At 40.1% G+C, this 23,314-nt stretch overlaps 1 pseudogene; it reads left to right on the top strand.

Annotated features, from left to right (window-relative positions):
* The first annotated feature begins 3,131 nt into the window (after positions 1-3,131).
* Positions 3,132-6,464, top strand: LOC116810780 (rRNA methyltransferase 3, mitochondrial-like; annotated as a pseudogene).
* The last annotated feature ends 16,850 nt before the right edge of the window (positions 6,465-23,314 follow it).

The raw sequence follows: 23,314 nt of genomic DNA, 5'->3' as shown, positions 1-23,314 counted from the left end.
ATCTTAATTGAAAATTAAAATGCAGTATATTTTACTTTATAAAAAATAAAAACACTTTCTCACTAGAGCCAATAGACAACATTATAAATATCCTGTCAAAGTTGAAGTAAATAAACAATGTTTAAGGCTTACGGAAGAATACAAATAGACTAAAATATCAGATTAATAGATAAGTCTAGTCATGAGAGTTTAATAGCTAAAGCTATGAAATTAACTGGACTTTTCTTTTCTTTTCTTTTCTTTCTTTCTTTTTTTTTTTTGAGATGGAGTTTCGCTCTCGTTGACCAGGCTGGAGTGCAATGGCGCGATCTTAGCTCAACGCAACCTCCGCCTCCTGGATTCAAGGAATCCTCCTGCCTCAGCCTTCCAAGTAGCTGGGACCACAGGCATGCGACACCATGCCCAGCTAATTTTGTATTTTTAGTAGAGACGGGGTTTCTCCATGTTGGTCAGGCTGGTCTCGAACTCCCTACCTCGGGTGATCCACCTGCTTCGGCCTCTCAAAGTGCTGGGATTACAGGCATGAGCCACTGCGCCCAGCCAACTGGACCATTTTAAGAAGAATTTTACTACATTTAAATTTGTGCACTTAGTTGAAATTTAGTGTTACTTCTCTAAATAATACAACCCATTAAGTTACTAGTTGAGAATGATTAATTAATACACAAAGAAATTCTATCCTTAGTTCTAAGGCTGCAGTAGTTTATACCTATTTACTGGGTAGTTTAGCTAGTCTGACCTTTAAGGCTAGCTCATATTCTTGGAATCTATATATTCACAAATACCTCTTACGCTATTGGCAATAATATTAAGTCAAACATATGCACAGATAAGTTTATATATAAGCATGACACAGAAAGCTATTAAGTCCTTGTTCACTGAACTGAAACAATATTTTGCCATCCTTTACATGAGTGTGTGCATGTGTGTGTACATGTGTGTGGATGTGTCTAAAAGAAAGGCTTGGGTACAAGATAAATGAATTGGCCCCTGAATGTTTCTGATGACAGAACTCAGATTTTCATGAGAATTCATTACAACGGAACTGCACATTAACATGGATTTAGGTGTTGTGTTCAGCGCCAAGAAGAAAAAGTTAGATGCAGAGAAATCTGGTTTGAGAGAAGAAATATGTGACTTATAATTCTTTATTATCTACTTATTGAAATTCTTTATTACTTCCATAAGATACCTTACCCTGATGTCGAAAGTAGTAACTGATCCCAAACTAAACTGTGCTGTTAAACAGTTTGGCACCTATTTAAAGTTGTTATTTTATTTGACATGCAGATGGAGTTTTAAAACACAAAATAAATAACCAACAGATCCATGTGGCAACTCCTCACACAAAAGACTTTATGGATACTAAGGAGTAGATAAAACACCACACTCTCACCCGTGGATAATACTAATACTGAGTTAGAAGGTTTTCACCCTTGTACTGCCAGAAAGGAAATTGCAAACAGATGATATACAAAGTTCATTGATATGCTTAATACACTTACTCCATGAAGTGTAGAAAAACTGCCAAAAAAGAAATTATGAGCAGCATTCCAAACACTTAGGAAGTTAATGTTATATTTTAGAAAAGTAATGACCGAAAACCATTTTCTACTTCATACATGCTACTTAGATATCTACACAAGCTTTCCCCTCACATATAAAAAGCTGAAAATAAATGGAAAACACCAATAAAGCTGGCCACTAATATTGCCACTTTCAGAAGAAGAACAATAATGTGACATCTTTCACAGCTGACAGGATTTCTGCCAGAGGCCTGGTAGATTGTCCTCTACTGGGTTACTTTTTCTACCTATTTCTCAATTGCAAGCTTATGTTCCTGCAAAATACTAACCTAGCCAAATAAATAACCGTTGTTTCTGAAAAGAGCATTTGCCCTGTGTCCCTTCTTCTGTTCTATTTTAATAAATCAGGGTCAGTACATGACAAAAAAATATCTGAAATCTTCTCTACTAGTCTCTTTGGAAATACAGCATCCAAAATTAATCCTAAGCATCCACTTTTGTGCTTTCTCCCCTCATACCTTATGATGACCCCTCTAACTTTTCTGATTCACAGGTAACTCCTAAACTAAAGGTACATCAGACCCAACAGGCAGAAAAAGAGCCTGCAATGCAAGAGAATGAGACCCAAATGCTGCACCAGTTCAAGCTGAAGTACAAAGGAGGCCGAAAGTTTACCCTACTGTGTTCGATTTTTAAAATTCTATAGCCCATTTTAGGTTAAAAATCCTATCTCCTCTTTTTTTAAAATGTCTAACCCCATCCCAAACGTGAGAACCATTTTTTCTACCCTCTTCCAAACGTGAAACCTGCTGAGAAATTAAAAAGAACAGAAGTCAATAGGCACTGAGGAAAAACATGGGTCTCAGAGATGGTTTGTGGTAGGCACAAAACATTTAAAGTATTAAGTATAAGCCCTTTAACAAAAGTAAGAGAATTCTTTTACTTTCAGAATTTTTATTTGCATAACTTTGTTTAATAGACAACTGACTGAATTTTGATTATAAAATAATTACGAAAACCCCAAAATGAATGTGACTGTTTGCCATAATTGATGCAGCTACAGTTTGAAAATAACACATGAGGCAAGGAGGGGACACAGCAGAAAATTTAGAATAATAGTATTTTAGGCAGTAACTGTTGATGAATGCCAATTTTGAATTATTTTAAAAACCAGAGACTAATAAATAGTTTTATAGGACACAGTTTTATAAAACTTAAAAGTAAATTTTTTTGTGAACTCTCTAGAGAATAACTTTTGGCAAATACACTAGTGATGAAACACTTTCTAGTCTGTAATAATTATATTGCATGCAATCATTACTTTGTAGGTCTTTCCTCTACTACACTGAGCTTAGTAAAGAACTTATCTTTGTATCTGCAGGTCCTATATAAAATGTAATTCAATGAATGTTTGCACACTTAATTAATTTACTTATTCTTACCTTATATTGTTATGTAATACATTCTGGAGAGTTTACATTAGAATCAGTTCTGAAGCTTTTTATAAAACAAATGTTCAGGCCCCACTCTGCACATAGGGCTAGATATGTTTTAAAAGCTGTACAAATTGATGTACATGCTATGACATGATGGATATATGGAGACATGATGGAAACATTCCTGCCAAAGTCAGGAACAAGGTAAGGATATCTATCAACTCCACTACTACTAAACTTAGACCAAAGTTACTAGCTGGTGAAATCATATAAGGGAAAATAAGCAGCATTGTAAGAATTTGAAAAGAAAGAACCCAGTGCAGTAGTGCGTACCTGGCAACTGAAGTCCTAGCTACTTGGGAGGCTGAGGTGGGAGGAGGGCTTGAGTCCAGGAGTTTGAGGCCAGCCTGGAAAATGCAGGGAGATCCTATTTCTTAAAAAAAATAAAAATAAAAATAAATAAATAAATTAGAAAACAAAGAGTAAAACTGTATGTAATGACATACGATACATTGGTGTACTGAGAACACAGAAGATAATGCTAAGACTAACACAAGTAAGAAAAAACATTTAATAAGGTAGCAGATATTAAAAATATATAATTAAAGAAACAAATGTTTACAATAAGGACAGAAAGAAATATTTAGAAATAAATCCACAAAAACTGTGCAAAACCCATGTAAGAAAAACCTTAAAATATTCAAATTCAGAAAGTAGGCCTGAAATAATGGAAAGACATCCCTTCTCTTTGGGAAAGAAAACTCAGTATTATAAAGATGTAAATTCCCTTCAAGTTAATATATAAATTAAATGTGATCCCAATAAGGATACTCTGAAGTTGTTGTTGTTATTTGACGAAGATAGATTAATGCTAAGATTCATGTGGAAAAATAAGCATGCAAGAATATGAAGGGAAACTCCAAATAAAGAAAAGCTAGGCCAGGCGCAGTGGCTCACGACTATAATCCTAGCACTTTGGGAGGCCAAGGCGGGCAGATTGCCTGAGCTCAGGAGTTCGAGACCAGCCTGGGCAACACGGTGAAACCCCATCTCTACTAAAATACAAAAACTTAGCCCACCATGGTGGCATGCACCTGTAGTCCCAGCTACTCAGGAGGCTGAGTCAAGAGAATTGCTTGAACCCAGGAGGTGGAGGTTGCAGTGAGCCAAGATCATGCCACTGTGCTCCAGCCTGGGTGACAGAATGAGACTCCGTCTCCAAAAAAAAAAAAGAAGAAGAAGAAAAATAAAGCTGGCCGGGCGCAGTGGCTCACACCTGTAATCCCAGCACTCTGGGAGGCTGAGGTGGGTGGATCACCTGAGGTCAGGAGTTCGAGACCAGCCTGGTCAACATGGCAAAACCCCGTCTCTACTAAAAAATATAAAAATTAGCTGGGCATGGTGGCACACTCCTGTAGTCCCAGCTACTCAGGAGGCTGAGGCTGGATAATCTCTTGAACCCAGGAGGTGGAGGTTGCAGTGAGCCGAGATCGTGCCATTGCACTCCAGCCTGGGTGACAGAACAAGATTCAGTCTCAAAAAAAAAAAAAAAAAAAAAAAAAAGCGAATGAGTGGGAAGTAGACTTACATGACATAAAGCATACTTTAAAGCCTCTGTAATTAAAAAAGTAGAGAGTAGATGCAGGAATAGAGAGACCAATAAAACAGAATACCAGGTCCAGAAATAAGATCCAAGCACATAAGAAGTTTAGTAAATGATAGATGTGGAAGTTTGTATCACTGGGGGGAAATGATAGTCTTTAACAAAAATTGTATTCAAATATTAGAATTTTGGAGCTAGGTGCAGTGGCTCATGCCCCAGCACTTTGGGAGGCTCAGACAGGAGGATCACTTGAGGCCATGAGTTCAAGACCAGTCTGGGAAAAATAGTGAGACCTTCTATATAAAACATTAAAAAAATTAGCCGGACCTGGTGGCATGTGCCTGTGGTCCCAGCTACTGGAGACGATGAGGTGAGAGGATCACTTGGACCTTCGGAAGTTGAGACTACAGTGAATGGTGATTACGCCACTGTACTCTATCCAGCCTGGGCATCAGAGCAACACTCGTCTCAGACAAAAAAAAAAAAAGAATTTTGGAAAAAGACAAAATTAGATCCATATTTCATCTATTCAAAAGACAATTCTCCAAACACATCAGGTATCCAAATGTAAAATATTAAATCATATAATTACTAGAAGAGAACATGAATGAGTTCATTTAAGACATGAATGTCAGTGCTGCTACACACATGATCCCGTACCATGGTGACACTGTATATAGGTGATCTCAAGGAAAAGTTGATCAAAACTCAGTGAGGAAGATACATTGTCATCATACCCACTCTGTCGATGGAGAAACCTGATGCAGATAAGCTATGATATAGAAGGCCACATATTTCCCTGGGTGGTCTCTCTCACCCTGATCATGTAAATTAACAGCTTATATTCATAGGGATATTCAGAGTCTAAAGAAGATTTTAAGAAACAAGGTATCATACCCATTACAGGCAGCCTTGTAACCTTCTTCAAATTCCTCATGCTGCAGAACCTGCAGTGTAATGACACTAGTTAAGTCCAGGCCTTTTCGGGAAAAGCAAGGGAAGATACTGCTGAAAGGTCACAGGCTCATTGCAGATGATCTCAAGGCTGGAGCTGTGCCGAAAGTTTTCTTCTCTAGCCGTCTATAATACATAAAGAAGCTGCTCATCAATAAGCTGAAGGGTGTTAGCCTCATTAAGATGAAATTTGAGGACATCAAGGATTGGTCCAACCTAGTAATGCCACAAGAATAATGGGGATTTTTGCCAAACCTGACCATGTTAACATGACATATCCAAAGACTCAGCTTTAGCACTCACTGCCTTTATTATTGATTTGTGACAATCTCTGTGACCCTGGGAACCTGGGGACAATTCTGAGATCTCCAGCTGGGGCAGGCTGCAGCAAAGTGTTACTCACATTGAAAGGCTGTGTGAATGCCTGGGAGCCCAAAGTGCTACAGGCGGGTATGGGTGCACATTTCCAGGTGCCCATTATCAATAATCTGAAAACGAAACAGTGCCAAATTACCTGCCCCCTGACACCCAGGTCTGTGTGGCTGACAGCTGAAGCCTTTATGCTCAGGCTCAGATGTCTAATAAAGCCAATGACTATGGCTGGGTGTATGATTGGTGATTCCTGAAGTTTCACAAGTATGAAGAAAAGGAAGGTCTAAAACTGGAGCCGGTAAAGGTTTGCTGCCTGTTATTGAGGTTCAGAGTTATGACTTGGACTGGACAGAGGCACCAACAGCTGTAGTGGTTGGCGGCGAGACCTACGGCATGAGCCTGGAGTCTCTGTAGTTGGCCGAGAGCCCTGCGGGCAAGAGGCTGCTGATTCCTGTTGCACCTGGAGTGGTCAGCCTCAATTCGGCCATGGCTGCACGCATCCTGCTTTTTGAAGGGAAATGACAACTGCGGGTGAGGGCGGAACACTTGAGCAGGGACAGGACTTACCACTGAGAGGGGACAGAGAAGTTAGTTCTGCTGAGGACATCTCCAACTCCCCCTATCCTGGCACATCGTTAGGAGGCTGGCAGAGTCGGAAACTGTGGCTTCTCAGTTGGTGACTGTGGCCTCCATGTTCAGGAGGCAAGAGGTAAGCATGATACCATCGTATGGTTATAGGAAAAATCAGAATTTCCATAAATTTCTGCTATTCCTCAGAAATAACAGGTCAAAACCCTTCCTGAGAACCCCCATCTATTCACTGATTTTGAGGTTATATCTTATTTTTTTCCTTGGTGACAATACAAATAGGGGATCCACATGGCTCCGTATGTGTGTTTTTAAAAATTATCCACTGAGAAGCATTTCGTGCCCAGAAAGCTCCTGAAAGCATCATCTTGGGCAGGGAGGAATTTGCTCCACCAGCTGGTGGGTGTTTTGCAATCATCGAGCACTGGTTATAGGTCATGGCCAAGTCACTCACATGTGATCATTGGTCAATGGTAAATAAAATAAACTATAAAGTGTAGAACCAGCAGATTACATTGAAAAGTTTTATTTGTGTGATCAAAAAAATAAATAAAATAAAACAGGAATGTAGGGAAATCCTTTCTAACTATGACTCAAAATCTAGAAGCATTAAGAGAATATATTTTACTTTGCAGCTCTTATGGCCAAAGGGATTTTTATCCAGTGGAAGGCTGAGCCTTCACCAGAGCAAGAAAAATCAGCCAGAGGCATCTGGAATGAATCTTGCAGCTACAGGACCAGTACCCAGACCATCTGTGAGATTTGGGCAAAACTGTGCGCATCAAGTGCAGCCTACCTCTACCCTAACAGTGTTGCCCACTTCATTCAACTGGGATTTTCTTCCCTACTAGTACTCCACCAAAATTAGAGCCTCTAGTCTGTTTTTCCAATACCCAGAGGCCCTGCATACAATTTACTACCATTTTCCCACCAAAGGCCACATCCTATTCCAGAATTCCCCATGCTATTAGTTGTTGACTAAGGACCTGCTTTAAAATAATAACCCAGAACCAGAATGCCATCAAATTGGCTTCCTCTGGTACTTACACTTCCTTGTACATATTTATACCCTGATATGACATGGACCCCTTGCATTATCTGTCATCTCTAATAATTACTGCACAATTGGTTCTTCTCAAATAATGACTCCTGTTAGGACCAAGACCAGGACTTCTTTCAACTTTACATTTTGGACTACTAGCTTGGTTTCCTCATTGTTTTACCTGCAGTGAAGTCACTCTTCTCAGTGATGCTTTTCCCACACAATCCTGCCTTTCCTTTCCTGTGTCCAGTCCCTGTGGCTAGAGTTAGCTAGCTTTCTTTCATCACCAAATTGCCTTTCATTATGCTGTGGCAGACATTATAGCGCTCACTTATATCAGTTCTTTCTTTCTGGAAACATGTTGCATTAAACTCCCTTGTCCACCTTTTAGTTAGGTGATATTGTCTTAGGTCAAGTTTCCCAGATCCAATCGGTAAGACAAGAATGTATATGCAAATGATATATTAAGGAAATATTCTCAAGGAAGACTGTAAGGAAGTGATAGAAGCAAGACAGAGAATGAAATAAAGCCAAGCAAGGCAAAAGTCCCACACAGGGTAGGCTTCAGGAAGATCCTACAAGAGAATTTTGGAGGGCAAACAATTTCTCAGAGTTGTCTCAACCTGAAGCAAGGATGCTGAGCTAACATTCCTGTACAAAACAGTCTCTAATCAACAGCCACAGCCAGGCGCGGTGGCTCATGCCTATAATCCCAGCACTTTGGGAGGCTGAGGCAGTCAAATTGCTTGAGCCCAAAAGTTCGAGACCAGCTTGGCCAACATAGTGAGAGTCCATCTCTATAAAAAATTAGCCAAGCATAATGGTTCTCACCTGTAGTCCAAGTTCCTTGGGAGGCTGAAATGGGAGGCTGAAATCACTTGAGCCTGGGAGGTTGAAGCTGCAGTGAGCTGTGAACACACCACTGCACTCAGCCTGGGCGACAGAGTAAGACCTTGTCTCAAAAAAAAAAAAAAAAAAAAATCAACAGCCACTTGAAAGTATGCACCAGGCATTTCTGGCTCTTGGTGCAAAGGGGCTCCAGTAGCCCAAATGGAAGCCATTGAAGAAGAGTCACAGGTGCTGGCCATTGAACACATGCCAATCAGGGATTTAAGCCAAGGACAGACATTGTCTGTTTCAGGTCTCAAGTGAGTAGTTCTCTGGCCAATGATTTTTGAATGGAAATCATTGTCACAGTGAATTTCATTTTCAGTGTGCACTCCTACAGCATTTTTTTCTCCTTCCTTGTCAATCTAAAAGTCTATCTGCTTTAGAAAATGCAGCACCATAAGGTGGTAGAGTCTGGTCAGATTGCATCTTTGAGTTGTGGAGGCAGAGCCTTCTTCTGACCTTCTTCTGACCTATGTTAGACATTTCTATTAAGTGAGAAATAAACTTAGTATGTGTTTATTATTATAGCACATCCTCTCCTAGCCAGACTAATACATATCCCATATATGCATTTTTCATTCAAAAATATTTGCTGAGCAAATATCATGCGCTAGATATTATGCTAGAGAATATAAAGACAAAAAAGAAATGTTCCTTTTCCTCAGAAAGCCCCTTATCATAATAGAGGCTAGTTAGTGCCATGATAGAGATATGCAGTGGGACCCAGAATGCTATGTGAACAATGAGAAGGAGACTCTAAATGAGACAGCAAGGCCAGGCAAGGCTCCTTAGAGGTTCCATATGAGTCATATTATAAAGCATGGGTTAAAATTAGCTACAAAAATAAAGGGGCTGGGAAAGGAAGGCCAACAGAAGCAGCCAGAACATGAGATGCAAAGTTCTGATCTGTGAAGGACAGGATACACTGATGACTCACTAATATATAACAATATACAAAGTAGTATTTTGATATTTTATTTGTTGTAGCTTGGCCTGTCAGATTGAACCACAGACTAGTTAATTGACAGGAAGTAATTTCAAATGATGAGCTAGTTCATGACCTAAAGCAAATTATTATTTTACTTCTCTGTGTCCTGTTTACCTATTCTGAAAGATGAAAGTACTGACCTGCTTCATAGAGATGTTGTTTAATTACTATTTAAAGTTGCTTTGAAAATATCAAGCCCTTCTCAAACATAAAGTACTAGTACAATTTCCTTGGGAGGTGTGCTAACAGAAGAAAATGTAGGTTTAAATCTTTAGGCTGGAATAAATCTAAAGAAGAAAATAATCATTGATTCCTTTCCACTAGTATTAGAGAATTTTCTACTGATACGTCTTTAATGATCTCAGGCTAAAAAAAAAAATGGTAAAGGTATGATTATTCCATGACAAGAATAGGAAAATTTTTAAAGTTACCATCACTGGGCCAGACGTGGGCTCACACCTGCTATGCTAGCACTTTGGGAGGTCAAGGTGAGCAGATCGCTTAAGCTCAGGAGTTCGAGACCAACCTGGACAAGCAAAACCCCATTTCAACAAAAAATAAAAAAAATTAGCTGAGTGTGGTGGTGCATGCCTTTACTTCAGGCTACTTGGGGGACTGAGGTGGGAGGATCACTTGAACCCAGGAGGTCAAGGCTGCAGTGAACCGAGATCCTGCCACTGCACTCCAGCCCAGGTAACAAAGTGAGACCCTGTCTCAAGAAAGAGAAAAAAGTTACCATCACTGGAAGGGGCTTCCAGGGAACAAGGACTCAGACGACCCATTTTACCCTTTTAAATTTAAATGCAGATGATGATGATAACTAACATCTAATGAGCAAATAATATGTTCTAGAATGGTTCTATGTGTTTTTCCATGTATAATCTTTGGAAATTATCTAGGCAACTTTATCCCTAGATAGTAATAAACCTAGCCAAATGTCATGCGATAGTAATAAACCTAGATAGGTTTATTATCTCTGTCTTACAGATAAGGAAATGCAGGCACAGAGAGTTTAGCATTGTGCCCAGGGCCACTCATTAACCCTGATGGCTTATGGGTCTAGTGGTATTCCTGAGTACTTGTGTGGCTCTGAGAAACTCTGTTTCTCTGTGTCTTTTTAAAACATGCACAATTTTCCTTTAGGGCTTATGGGAAGAACAGTACCTTTAAGGTATTTCTATACTCGTGGTAAAATTTCTGCTTATATGACCAGATTAATAAAAGCCGTTATCTTAGAAGGCAAACTATACAGAAAAGTTCATCTGAATTCAGCTTTTCCCTGACCACTTTTATTGACAGTACTCAGTTGACCCGTCTGTTTCCCAATTTAGCTTCCCTCAAGATTGTGGGAAATTTCTGATTTTTCTCAGGAACAATTGTGGATATGTCTTTTTTGTGCACCACTATTTCTGAAACTTCTGCCCACATTTAATGCCACTTCCTTATTAGGAATTATAATTATTAATGCCACTGTCTTACTATTGTCTCTAATTTGTCTCTAGAATTGAGACAAAACTAGAAACCCTGCCATAGTTTCATTTTACTGACCAGACCAGTCCCCAGCTTTCTTCTTTGCCCATGCTGGCATATGATATTGAGCAATAATACACACTAAAATAATCCCCCGTATTTTCTGTTTTTTAAACACCAATAATATGCACCTTCCTGTAGCACATTTTTAGTGTTCTCAAATGTATTGAAGTATGGAAATCATCTGTGATCTACATACTGAACAAACAATATTAGTATTGCTTAATGTTTCCCTTCATAGACTTTTTTCTGAGGCCCCCATTCAGACTATAGCATTAAAGAAAAGCTAATGTCAATCAAAATTCAAGTGAATTATAACTAGCAGTGTGTGAGCAGTATAATCGATTAGATCAATCTGAAAAGATACAATTATGAAAGCAGAATTGTGTCTGCTTCTCTAGTGGGCATGTCTAATTATTTTTATTTGCATGGAATATTAGTCAGACATTTAATAATTAAATATAGATTCACTTATAGAACAGTAATGCAAACAATAGCTAATACTTACTGACCACGTACTATGTGCCCAGCACCGTGCTAAGCATTCAGTTTGCATGATTATCATCTAATACCTCCCAAACTCTATGACCTATATTATATATATATATACAGATATAAATACTTCATATGCTAGTTGATACGCTGATTGATAGATGGCAGAACGTATTCCCATTATACAGACTGAACAGATGTTTCATTGATATGGTTTTATGAGGGCTATGAAAATTTATCTAGTCGCCCTACATTAACATGCAGTTTTCGCCCTTATCACCTATTTCATATAGAAAATATCTTTTGTTCTCTAAGGGTTAGATCATTTATTCCAGCAAGTTCTATCAAGAAAATTAGGCTGACATTTAGCAGTCTTTAGCAAGAGTCAGAATTTACCAGAATGAACCATAAGGAGAGATTAGAGGAGGAAAGGATTGTGCCTGGGGCTTAGGATGTTTATCAGTTCAAACAACAGCCAACCAAAAGACAGTATTATGTTGGAAGAGACATAATTGGGAGTACAAAAGAAGGAAAAAGAAAAAAAGAGTCACAACTTTGGATTAGAATCATAATATCGGCTAAAGGCAGATATAATTTCCATTTCACACAAGCGGAAATTAAGAGATCAATAACCACACAAAGTTACACAAGTGGTAAAGCCTGGAATCAAATTCCAGGAGGCTGGTTCCAAATCCTGTCTACCATTTTTTAAAAATTATTATTATATAAGAGTGCTGCCTGGATCCATCATGTTTTTTCATTGCAAAAGTCGAAGGTGAGATGACTTCCTAAACCCTTCTTTAATCAGCCTAAATCTACATTTTCTCATGTCTTTTGAGATTCATGGCTAGCGTTGGGTAGAAGTAGTTAGGAAGAAAAGCTAAAGCAGCATAGCCTAGTAACAAAATCTATGAACTCTGGAGTCTAAACTTTTTGAGTTTCAAATTCCAGCTTTATCACTTACTGACTTTTCTTTTGGACAAGTTACTTGAACTCCTGCTTTCCTTATCTGCAAAATGAGCACAATAATAATACTACTCTCATAGAGCTTTTTTAAAGGAAAAAGTAGGCTGAGCGCAGTGGCTCACGCCTGTAATCCCAGCACTTTGGGAGGCTGAGGTGGGCGGATCACGAGGTCAGGAGATCGAGACTACGGTGAAACCCCGTCTCTACTAAAAAAAAATACAAAGAATTAGCCGGGTGTAGTGGCAGGCACCTGTAGTCCCAGCTACTCCGGAGGCTGAGGCAGGAGAATGGCATGAACCTGGGAGGCGGAGCTTGCAGTGAGCCGAGATTGCGCCACTGCGCTCCAGCCTGGGCGACAGAGCGAGACTCCGTCTCAAAATAAATAAATAAATAAATAAATAAATAAATAAATAAGTAATAAAAACTGCAAAGCATGTAGAAGAATCCTTTTCACACAGGGAATGCTCAAGTCACGTTGCAAGATATTTCAACATAAATGGTAAGACACTGTTAGGATTGGGCATGGAGATGAAAACCAAGAAGGCAATGAGGATAGAAATCCTCTAAAACAGACAAAAATGGCTTCATGAAAGTGATAGAAGAAACAGAAGAGATGCAGAGGTATGTGCTGGCAAGCTGACTGAGCAAATAAGGTGTAAGTGTTAAATAATGAAAAGGAAAAGAATGCAGTTTAACAATGTAGAAATTTCTAGGGACTAGGGAGGAAGCTTGCTTTGCCTACATTTTGGCTGTTTATAGAAGCAGTGGAAGGCAAGAGCTTCACAGAGGAAGATGCAAAGACATGGGAAGAGTTTAGAGGAGATGGAAGGAAGCTATAGAAACAGACAGGATTAAACACAGGTTTTCCCTCAGAGGACTGGGCCATGGGAGTTACAAAGAGATAATGGAAAGGAATGTTGAAAGATAGCTTTATGGGAGGAAATGAGGATAATAAACTTGCCCTAGGAAAGTGAGTGGGGAGGATAAGAATGAGGAAGTATTAGAGGAGAAAGAAGTAGGAAATTATATTTGGCAGGAAAGAGTTAACAACCTATTTTCCATGCTCTGACAGGCTTAAACATAAACCAGGTACATAGCCAGGGTTAAGAATTCGAGTAGTTGGCCAGGTGTGGTGGCTCACTACTGTAATCTCAGCACTTTGGGAGACCGAGGTGGGAGATTCACTTGAAGTCAGGAGTTTGAGATCAGCCTAGCCCGCATGGTGAAATCCCACCTCTACTAAAAATACAAAAATTAGCCAGGCATGGTGGTGGGCATCTGTAATTCTAGCTACTTAGGAGGCTGAGGCAGGAGAATCGCTTGAACCCAGGAGATGAAGGTTGCGGTGAGCCGAGATTGAGCCACTGCACTCCAGCCTGGGTGACAAGAGCAAAACACTGTCTCAAAAGTAACTAAATAAAATAAATTAGAGTAGTCAGGTGGCAGACAAAGTAGAATTTTTCAGAGGACGTATTAGCGTTGGCTCTCTTCTAAATCTTCATCTCATAGACACCATCTGCTTGAGCCAGAAAAGCTCAACTCTACCATGACATACACACACAGACTTAAGGCTTGATCCATGTTGTGCACGAGTAGTTAGATGTAGAAATCCTTTTTCTACTTGTGACTGGGTGAGAATTTGGGGTAGGAATGGCTGTTCTTAATTTCTGAAACTGTCTGGGTTCTTTATAGCTACTCCATTAATTTTAGGGATTCTGACAAGAGTATGATTTTAGAGTAACCTAGATAAGTAGGTGAAATACTAGCTTTCTAGACCTCACAAAAATTAACTGTTTTATTTTATTAATTTTTTTAATTTTTTTTTTTGAGATGGAGTTTTGCTCTTGTTGCCCAGGCTGGAGTGCAATGGCGCAATCTCGGCTCTCTGCAACCTCCGCCTCCGGGGTTCAAGTGATTCTCCTGCCTCAGCGTCCCGAGTAGCTGGGATTACAGGCATGTGCCACCACGCCTGGCTAATTTTGTATTTTTAGTAGAAACGTGGTTTCTCCATGTTGGTCAGGGTGGTCTCGAACTGCCAACCTCAGGTGATCCGCACATCTTGGCCTCCCAAAGTGCTGGGATTACAGGCGTGAGCCACCGCGCCCGGCAATTGCTTTATTTAAATTTGAATAGCTCACACAGTGAACTGTTTTGACAGTGATCCTACTGAATGGTGGAAGCCTCTGACCCACAGTGTAGATGTAAGTGAAGCAGGAAGACAAATAGGTTGTGATTGAAAGAGTTGGGCTGAATATAATAAATTAATATAATATAATATAATATAATATAATATAATATAATATATACTTTTTTTTTTTTTGAGATGAAGTCTTGCTCTGTTGCCCAGGCTGGAGTGCAGTGTCATGATCTTGGCTCACTGGAACTTCTGCTTCCCAGGTTCAAGCAATTCTCCTGCCTCAGCCTTCCAAATAGGCTGAGACTACAGTCGCACACCACCATGCCCTGCTGATTTTTGTATTTTTAGTAGAGACAGGGTTTCACCATGTTGGCCGAGCTGGTCTCAAACTCCTGACCTCAAGTGATGTACCTGCCTCGGCCTCCCAAAGTGCTGGGATTACAGGCATAAGCCACCACGCCCAGGCTGAATATATTTTTGTTCAAGGAATTTAGAACATAAGACATTCTAAGTATATTTGACCTTTTGTCTATGAATAATTTGCATATGTTAATGTATTAAATATACTTTCCCAAAGACTATTTTAAAAAATATAGCCAATAGATAATAACATATATAACATCTTTTACTTCTAGTAATCTTGTACTTTACATATTCAATAAAAACCTTTTTTTTTTTTTTTTTTGCAGAACTTCCAAATTTATAGAGACATGGACTCTACAGATAAAGGATTAAATGGACTCTATAGTGAAGGTCTTTGGTGTACATGTTACATATGTGAGACATTTAAAAATCTTGGACTGATAGGGTCATTTTTATATTAGATATTGAACTGAATTTAAATCTCAACTCTAGGTGGCAGTTTACACCATCACTTACTTTAGTTCTTTTAACAAGCAGTAGATTCATTCACAGTTTTTCCATGAATGCATAATTTTGTGTAAAAATTAGTCCCTGGCTCTCGGTATCTGTTAAAAATAGATTTGATTTTAGGAATAAAATCATGGCTTGAGATGCAGGTTTTCCATGTATCTTGTCATTCTTGGTTTCATTAAGCCGACAGAATAAAGCAAAAGAAAATAGATAAAAATGAATGTTTTAACCGAATTTTTTGGAGAAATATAATATTTTAAAATCATAGCAATAGTTCTACATCAAAGTTGTGTTTCTATCATGCAGAATAGATCTTAGTATGAATAATTTTTCCATGAATACCCTGATTTTCAGAACTATCAAGGATACTTGAGACTCTGGGTTTTCTGAGATTGTTTAAGCGTATTGATTTAATTGAAGGAAAAACCGTCCTATAGAAAAGGAAAATGACTCATAGCTGTGTTTCTTTGCATCTTATTGATGAAAATAGCCAAAGCTGGAGTTTAATTGGGTTGTTAAGGACCAAAGTACTCGGGCTGCCCAATCAAAAGCAATATATCAGCGGGACATGGTGGCTCACACCTGTAATCGCAGCACTTTGGGAGGTCAAGACGGGTGGATCACCTGAGGTCAGGAGTTCGAGACCAGCCTGACCAACATGGAGATACCTCATCTCTACCAAAAATACAAAATTAGCTAGGTGTGGTGGCACATGCCTGTAATCCCAGCTTCTCAGGAGCCTGAGGCAGCAGAATCTCTTGAACCTGGGAGGCAGAGGTTTTGGTGAGCTGAGATCATGCCATTGCATTCCACCATGGGCAACAAAAGCGGAACTCCATCTCAAAAAAAAAAAAAAAAAAAGCATATATTAGGCCAGGCGTGGTGACTCATGCCTGTAATCCCAGCACTTTGGGAGGCCTAGGTGGGCGGATCACTGGAGGTCAGGAGTTCGAGACCAGCCTGGCAAACATGGTGAAACCTGTCTCTACTAAAAATACAAAAAGTAGCCAGGCGTGGTGGCGGATGTCTCAAAAACAAACAAACAAACAAAAACTGCCCCACCACACACCCCAACAGTCCTTCATGAGGCATTTTGTCCTAATTTATATTTGCAAGAGCCCCAATGATAGGATACACAGAACAACTCCTGGGCACTTATCACATAAAAAACTTGCTACACTTCACAGTTCTTTCATTGTTTCAGTTCTAGCAGGAGAAAAATGTATAAAGGATTTAAATTTTGTCCTAAAATTAGATTTTATTTAAATTGGGGGTAATAACTGTGTTGTGAGCATGAAATAAGATTATGTTTGTATACAGTTACTGGCACCTGGCATTCTGCATCTTAGTTATTCTTATTCTTACTATTCTTATTTTTATTAATAAGAAATGTTAACTACAATCCCAAAGAGACTGGCCAATGTGGCAAACTCATGAGCAGCTTTTATTTAGGGAGTTGCCTGCCTTTGGCTCCCCTGGGCCTATCCCTGTCTCCATACTCGCCTATGTGTAAAAGGAACATAGGAAAAAGCCATATGGCATGGGCGTAGGGGGTGAGGATATTAGTCACTGGAGTGTGAAAATTAAAAATTTCCAAAATGTGTCTAATTGTTTATAAAAATGAATACAAAATTATATTTGGCAAAACTTGGAATCGTTTCTGCATTTCTCCTTGATATATATGTGTGTGTTATGTGTATGTATATATATATGTGCATATATAATATAAATGCATATATATTTATAATATGTGTGGATGGAGAGAGAGGTATACATTTTAATGTCATCACCATCTGCACTCTCAATTTATTGAATGATATTCTTCAGGATTTATGTAGAAGTCAAAGGTACCAACCCTATTAATAGAATGTAATCTCTCATTTCACTCAAGTTCCATTTCTAAATTATTCACATAAATATATCTAAATAAGAACATCCTCGGCCAGGTGTGGTGGCTCACGCCTGTAATCCCAGCACTTTGGGAGGCTGAGACGGGTGGATCACCTGAGGTTGGGAGTTCAAGACCAGCCTGACCAACACGGAGAAACCCCGTCTCTACTAAAAATACAAAAGTAGCCAGGCGTGGTGGCACCTGCCTGTAATCCCAGCTACTTGGGAGGCTGAGGCAGGAGAACTGCTTGAACCCGGGAGGCGGAGGTTGTGGTCAGCCGAGATCGCGCCATTGCACTCCAGCCTGGGCAACAAGAGCGAAACTCTGTCTCAAAAAAAAAAAATTCTCTATCTTACAACAGAATTGATCCCCTATGGCATAGTTCCCTAACCGGCATGCCACATAGGAATAAGTAATAGCTATATTAACGTGTTCATCCTTGAAGGCCTCAGGGCTCCCAGGTGGAGCCGTAGCAGTTGTGGATGGGGCCAGTTGCTCTCAACAGTTAAAAGCCTCATCTATTTAACCCAATATGCTATAAAAATATTCTTCTATGCGTAGTCTCATGTGAAAAAAGTTGGAAAGAACTATTCTAGCATTGCCAGGTATTCTCATTATCAAGGTCTGAATATGTTCCCCCATTGCCTGTCGAGCAAAGGCCAAACTTCCTATGGTGCTATTCAAGTCCCTACACCACCTGGCGCCAGGCTGCCCTTCCAGGTCTATTTGTCATCAATATCCTTCCACATCCCACATATGCCGTGTTTCCACCTCATTTCCAAATGCCCAAATCCTGCATGGTTCAAATGCAACTGTCTCTACACAGTCTTGATTGCTCCAACCAGAATGAATCCCCTCCTTTTCTAGAGCATTTGTCACTCTGTATGGCTATTCTCATGTTCTACAATAATTTAAATCTTGGTGTTAACTAGGATTGAGCTCAGCTACAGGTAACTGAAAATTATCCAAAATAATAATAGCTTAAACACATACATTCTTTTCTCCTTCACATATTGAAGTCCAGAAGGAGGCAGCTGAAAGCTGTTTCACTGCTCCATAGTGTCAACTTAGGTTCTTCTGTCTTGTTTCCCTGCCGTCCTTGGCACGTGGCTTCAACCTCAGGGTCCAAAATGGTTGCTCAAGCTGGGGCCATTTTATCCACAATCTAACCAGCATGAAAGAGGAAGAGAGGAAGAAGAGCATCACTTCTGCACTTTAAGGACCCATTCTGAAAGTTGTATACACCACTTCCACATATATTACATTAGCCAGGATTGAATCACATGTCCATATCTAGCAACCAAAGCAGCTGAAAAATGCAGCCTTTATTCCATGTGGCCATATGCTGAGTTTAACAATATAGGGGTTATATTAATAGAGCATAAAGAGAGGATGATATAGGTACAACTATTAATCTCTGTTCCATTTACCTATGAGAAGTATAAACTTTTTGATCTATGTTTGATTAACTTTGTAATATAAATCAATACATTTAATCTATATTTTATTTAACTTGATAATCCTAGAATCAGGAGCAGTGTCATATATATTAATATTGAATGAACAAATATATGGATAAGAGTAAGGCATGGGGATACTAGTCCTCTGCACTTTTATTGACCCTGTCAATTCAAGTGACATTGAATATTGAGCTTGAATACATCTGGCATTGATTTTATTTTCTCTTTATTTTTCATATGATTTTATTTTTGAGACAGGGTCTCGCTCTGTTGCCCAGGCTGAACTGCATTGTCACAATCATGGCTTACTGCATCTCAGCCTCCTGGGCTCAAGCAATCCTCTCACCTCAGCTTCTCGAGTAGCTGGAACAGGCATGTGCCACAATGCTTCAATAATTTTTTTTTTTTTTTTTGTAAAGACAGTGTCTCATTATTTTGCCCAGGCTCATCTGGATCTCCTGAGCTTGAACAATCCTCCTGACTCAGCCTCCCAAAGTGCTGGGATTGCAGGTGTGAGCCACTGCACCTGGCTTTGATTTTATCTTATTATGCTTACATGCCTACAAGACATTGAGAACCAAAATGATATTTAAATATAGGGAAGTAAGGCCAGGCATGGTGGCTCGTGCCTGTAATCCCAACACTTTAGGGAGCCTAGGTGAGCAGATCACCTGAGGTCAGGAGTTCAAGACCAGCCTTGCCAACGTGACGAAACCCTGTCTCTATTAAAAATACAAAAATTAGCTGGGCGTAGTGGTGCATGCCTGTAATCCCAGTTACTCAGGAGGGTGAGACACAAGAATCGCTTGAACCCAGGGTGGGGGTGGGGGGAGGTTGCAGTGAGCTGAGATTGTGCCACTGCACTCCAGCTTGGGTGACAGAGTGAGACTCTGTCTCAAAAATAAAAATAAGGATAAATAAATATAGGGAAGTGAGATGAAAGTGATTACTCCAAATATTTTGAGCAATGGAAATCTGGAAATCATGTGTATTATACTTGTGCTAACGTCAAATTTAAATGCCATTATTGGCAAGCTTACTGCTATTGCTCCACTCCAAATATCTGTACGGTTCAGATTTATTTTTATACTTTTTACTTTTTTGAGACAGAGTCTTGCTCTGTCATCCAGGCTGGAGTGCAGTGGCACAATCTCGGCTCACTGCAACCTCCGCCTTTCAGGTTGAAGGAATTCTCCTGCCTCAGCCTCCCAAGTAGCTGGGATTACAGGTGCCCGCCAACACGCCCCAGTAATTTTTTGTATTTTTAGTACAGACGGGATTTAACCATCTTGGCCAGGCTAGTCTTGAACTCCTGACCTCACAATCCACCCGCTTTGGCCTCCCAAAGTACTGGAATTACAGGCGTGAGCCATTGTACCCAGCCAATGGTCCGTATTTAAAATTCACAAATCTGACTCTGGCTGATTATCAGAAGCATTGGGATTATCAACTGTAATTTAAAAGAAGAAATGTGGATTACTGTCTTTCTTGTTCCTTTCTCTCTGGGCCAGTGACAGATTATGTCATCTTGTCACTGAAAGCTACTTGGATTTGAAGAAGCTTTCTAACATATACTCCTTCACTACCACTCCCAATAATGAAAAATGTTGGCTTTGGAGGAGTTAGGTCATATCCCCTTGGGTACCCCCACACACTATAATTTATAATTCGAGTTCCCTAGCTCCATCTTAGATTTTGGTATGGGAGGAAGACCGTTGAATTTCACTTTCTAGTTCTCTTTCCATTGGTCACTAGAGCTTAGGCCTCTAAGGCTTCCTATCATGTTTCGTGTCTGCATGAAGGTTTAAAGCATTTCTCTAACAACTCACAGATATACTGTTGGGAAGCAAAGGCCTTCCATTTGGGCAAGAACAGGAAGAATAGGGGAGTGGGAACTAAATACTACAGGAATTTAAAAATAAAATAAATTGTATCGCTGTCTCTTACATTCTCTCTATAATGGCTACAATCTCCTAATTTTGTTTGACTTCCTTTTACGTGCCTAACACCATAGAGCAGGCTTTATCATTAAAACTCAGATTTGATCAGGTTTTGATGAAGCTCAGAAGCTTAATCTTCTGTACACTGACAGGAAGATTTAAAGTTGAATCCACCCACACATTCAACAATTGCCTGTTGAGTGAGATTAATATGACTAACATCAATACTTAAAATGAACACAAAGATGAATCCCATGTCAGGTTGGCTCTCAGGAAGATGACAAGCTAACCACACAAAATAAATATCACACAAGAGGTATAGATTAGCATTATTCAAAATAGCAATGGATTAAAGAAGATATTTCTTTTCCATTGTAAGATATGTAGAGGTGGGAACCATGGTGACAGGGTTACTCTGCCATGTCTAGCCCTGTCTAGCTTTCATTTCCAAGGCTCCTTCATGGTCTCATGCTGTTTTGGGAGTTCCAGCCTTCAGAATGAGCAGGAAAGAAGAAGAGCGGCTGGGCGTGGTGGCTCACACCTGTAATCCCAGCACTTTGGGAGGCCGAGGTGGGCAGATCACGAGGGCAGGAGATCGAGATCATCCTGGCTAACATGGTGAAATCCGTCTCTACTAAAAAATACAAAAAAAAAAAAAAAAATTAGCCAGGCATGGTGGCGGGCGCCTGTAGTCCCAGCTACTCGGGAGGCTGAGGCAGGAGAATGGCGTGAACCCGGGAGGTGGAGCTTGCAGTGAGCCAAAATCGTGCCACTGCACTCCAGCCTGGGCAACAGAGCGAGACTCTGTCTCAAAAAAAAAAAAAAAAAAAGAAGAAGAAGAGCAAGAATGGCATATTAGATTTCTAGGGGTGCTGTGAGAAAGTGCCACAAACGTGGTGGCTTAATACAGCAAAAACTTATTCTTTTATAGTTTTGGAGGCCACAAATGTGAAACAAGGTGTAAGCAATCAATCAAGGCATGAACAGGGCCATGTTTCCACCAAGGCTCTACTAGAGAATCCTTCCTTGCCTCTTCTACCTTCTAATGGCTCCAGGTATTCCTTCGCTTGGGGCTGTATAACTCCAGTCTCTGCTCTGTCTTCATATTGCTGTCTCTACCATGTGTCTCTGTGTTTAAAATGTTCCTCTACCTTTCTCTTGTCATTGGATGAAGGGCTGCCCTTCCTATATTTAGGATGATGATCTCAGGATCCTTCACTTCATCACACATGCAAAGACTCTTTTTCTCATTTCCACGTGAAAAAAGCCACAATTGAACCCACCGTACCCTCTCACTTTTGATAGAATCTATTTAGTTTCCATACCTAACTACATGGGCAGCAGAGAAGTGTAGTATTTACTCAGCGGACATGTACTCAATTAAACACCAGACATTCCATTACTAATTATAAGTAAAAGTGATATTGTTTTACTAAAAAGTTACTTAGAAAATGTGACAGATTATTATAACACTCTGCTCATTTGGAATGATGCCCAATTCTAATGTTAGATTTGTATGCTTTATAAAAATAAAAAGTAGTAACCTCATATAAAACAGAAACTGTAAAAGCCCTACTGGGGGCCGGGCACGGTGGCTCATGCCTGTAATCTCAGCACTTTGAGAGGCTTAGGCGAGCAGATCACGAGGTCAGGAGTTCAAGACTAGCCTGGCCAACATGGTGATACCCTGTCTCTACTAAAAATACAAAAGTTAGCCAGGCATGGTGGTGCGTGCCTGTAATCCCAGCTACTCGGGGGACTGAGGCAGGAGAATTACTTGAACTCGGGAGGCGGAGGTTGCAGTGAGCCGAGATCTCCCCACTGCACTCCAGCCTGGGTGACAGAGCAAGACTTGTTCTGAAAACAAACAAACAAACAAAAACTAACAAATTCCATAATTGCCATATTTTCCTGAGGTGTTCATAGGTTAGGTAAGCTAGTTTACACTCCTCTTGCTGTTGCTTCTCTATGCCTTAACTCTAGCTCTAACTCTGAAAATCTCACACTTTTTTAAATTAATTTTTTTTTTGAGATGGGGTCTTGCTTTGTTGCCCAGGCTGGAGTGTAGTGGTGTGGTCATAGCTCACTGCAGCCTCAAACTCCTGGGTTCAAGCAATCCTCCTGCCTCAGCCTCCTGAGTAGCTGGGACTACAGGTATGTGCCACCACATCTAGCTAATTAAAAAAAAAAAAAAAAAAACTTTTGTGTGTGTGTGTGTGTGTGTGTGTAGAGATAAGATTTCATGGTATTTCCCAGATTCCCAGACTGGTCTCAAACTCCCAGCCTCAAGTGATCCTCTTTCCTCAGCTTCCTGAAGTGCTGGAATTAGAGGCATGAACCACTGCGTCTGGCCTCAGACTTTTTTTTTAATCAAGAAAGAAATCAGCCGGGCACAGTGGCTCATGCCTGTAATCCCAGCACTTTGGGAGGCCGAGACAGGCGGATCACCTGAGGTCAGGAGTTCGAGACCAGCCTGACCAACAAGAAGAAACCCTGTCTTTACTAAAAATACAAAATTAGCTGGGCGTGGTGGCTGGCACCTGTAATCCCAGCTACTCAGGAGGCTGAGGCAGGAGAATTGCTTGAACCCAGGAGGGGGAGGTTGCAGTGAGCCAAGATTGTACC

The sequence above is a fragment of the Hylobates moloch genome, unplaced genomic scaffold (assembly GCF_009828535.3).
Source record: "Hylobates moloch isolate HMO894 unplaced genomic scaffold, HMol_V3 SCAFFOLD_1, whole genome shotgun sequence".
NCBI classification, from domain to species: domain Eukaryota; kingdom Metazoa; phylum Chordata; class Mammalia; order Primates; family Hylobatidae; genus Hylobates; species Hylobates moloch.
The sequence above is the reverse complement of the archived record's forward strand: the minus strand, read 5'-3'. Positions and strand labels throughout refer to the sequence as shown.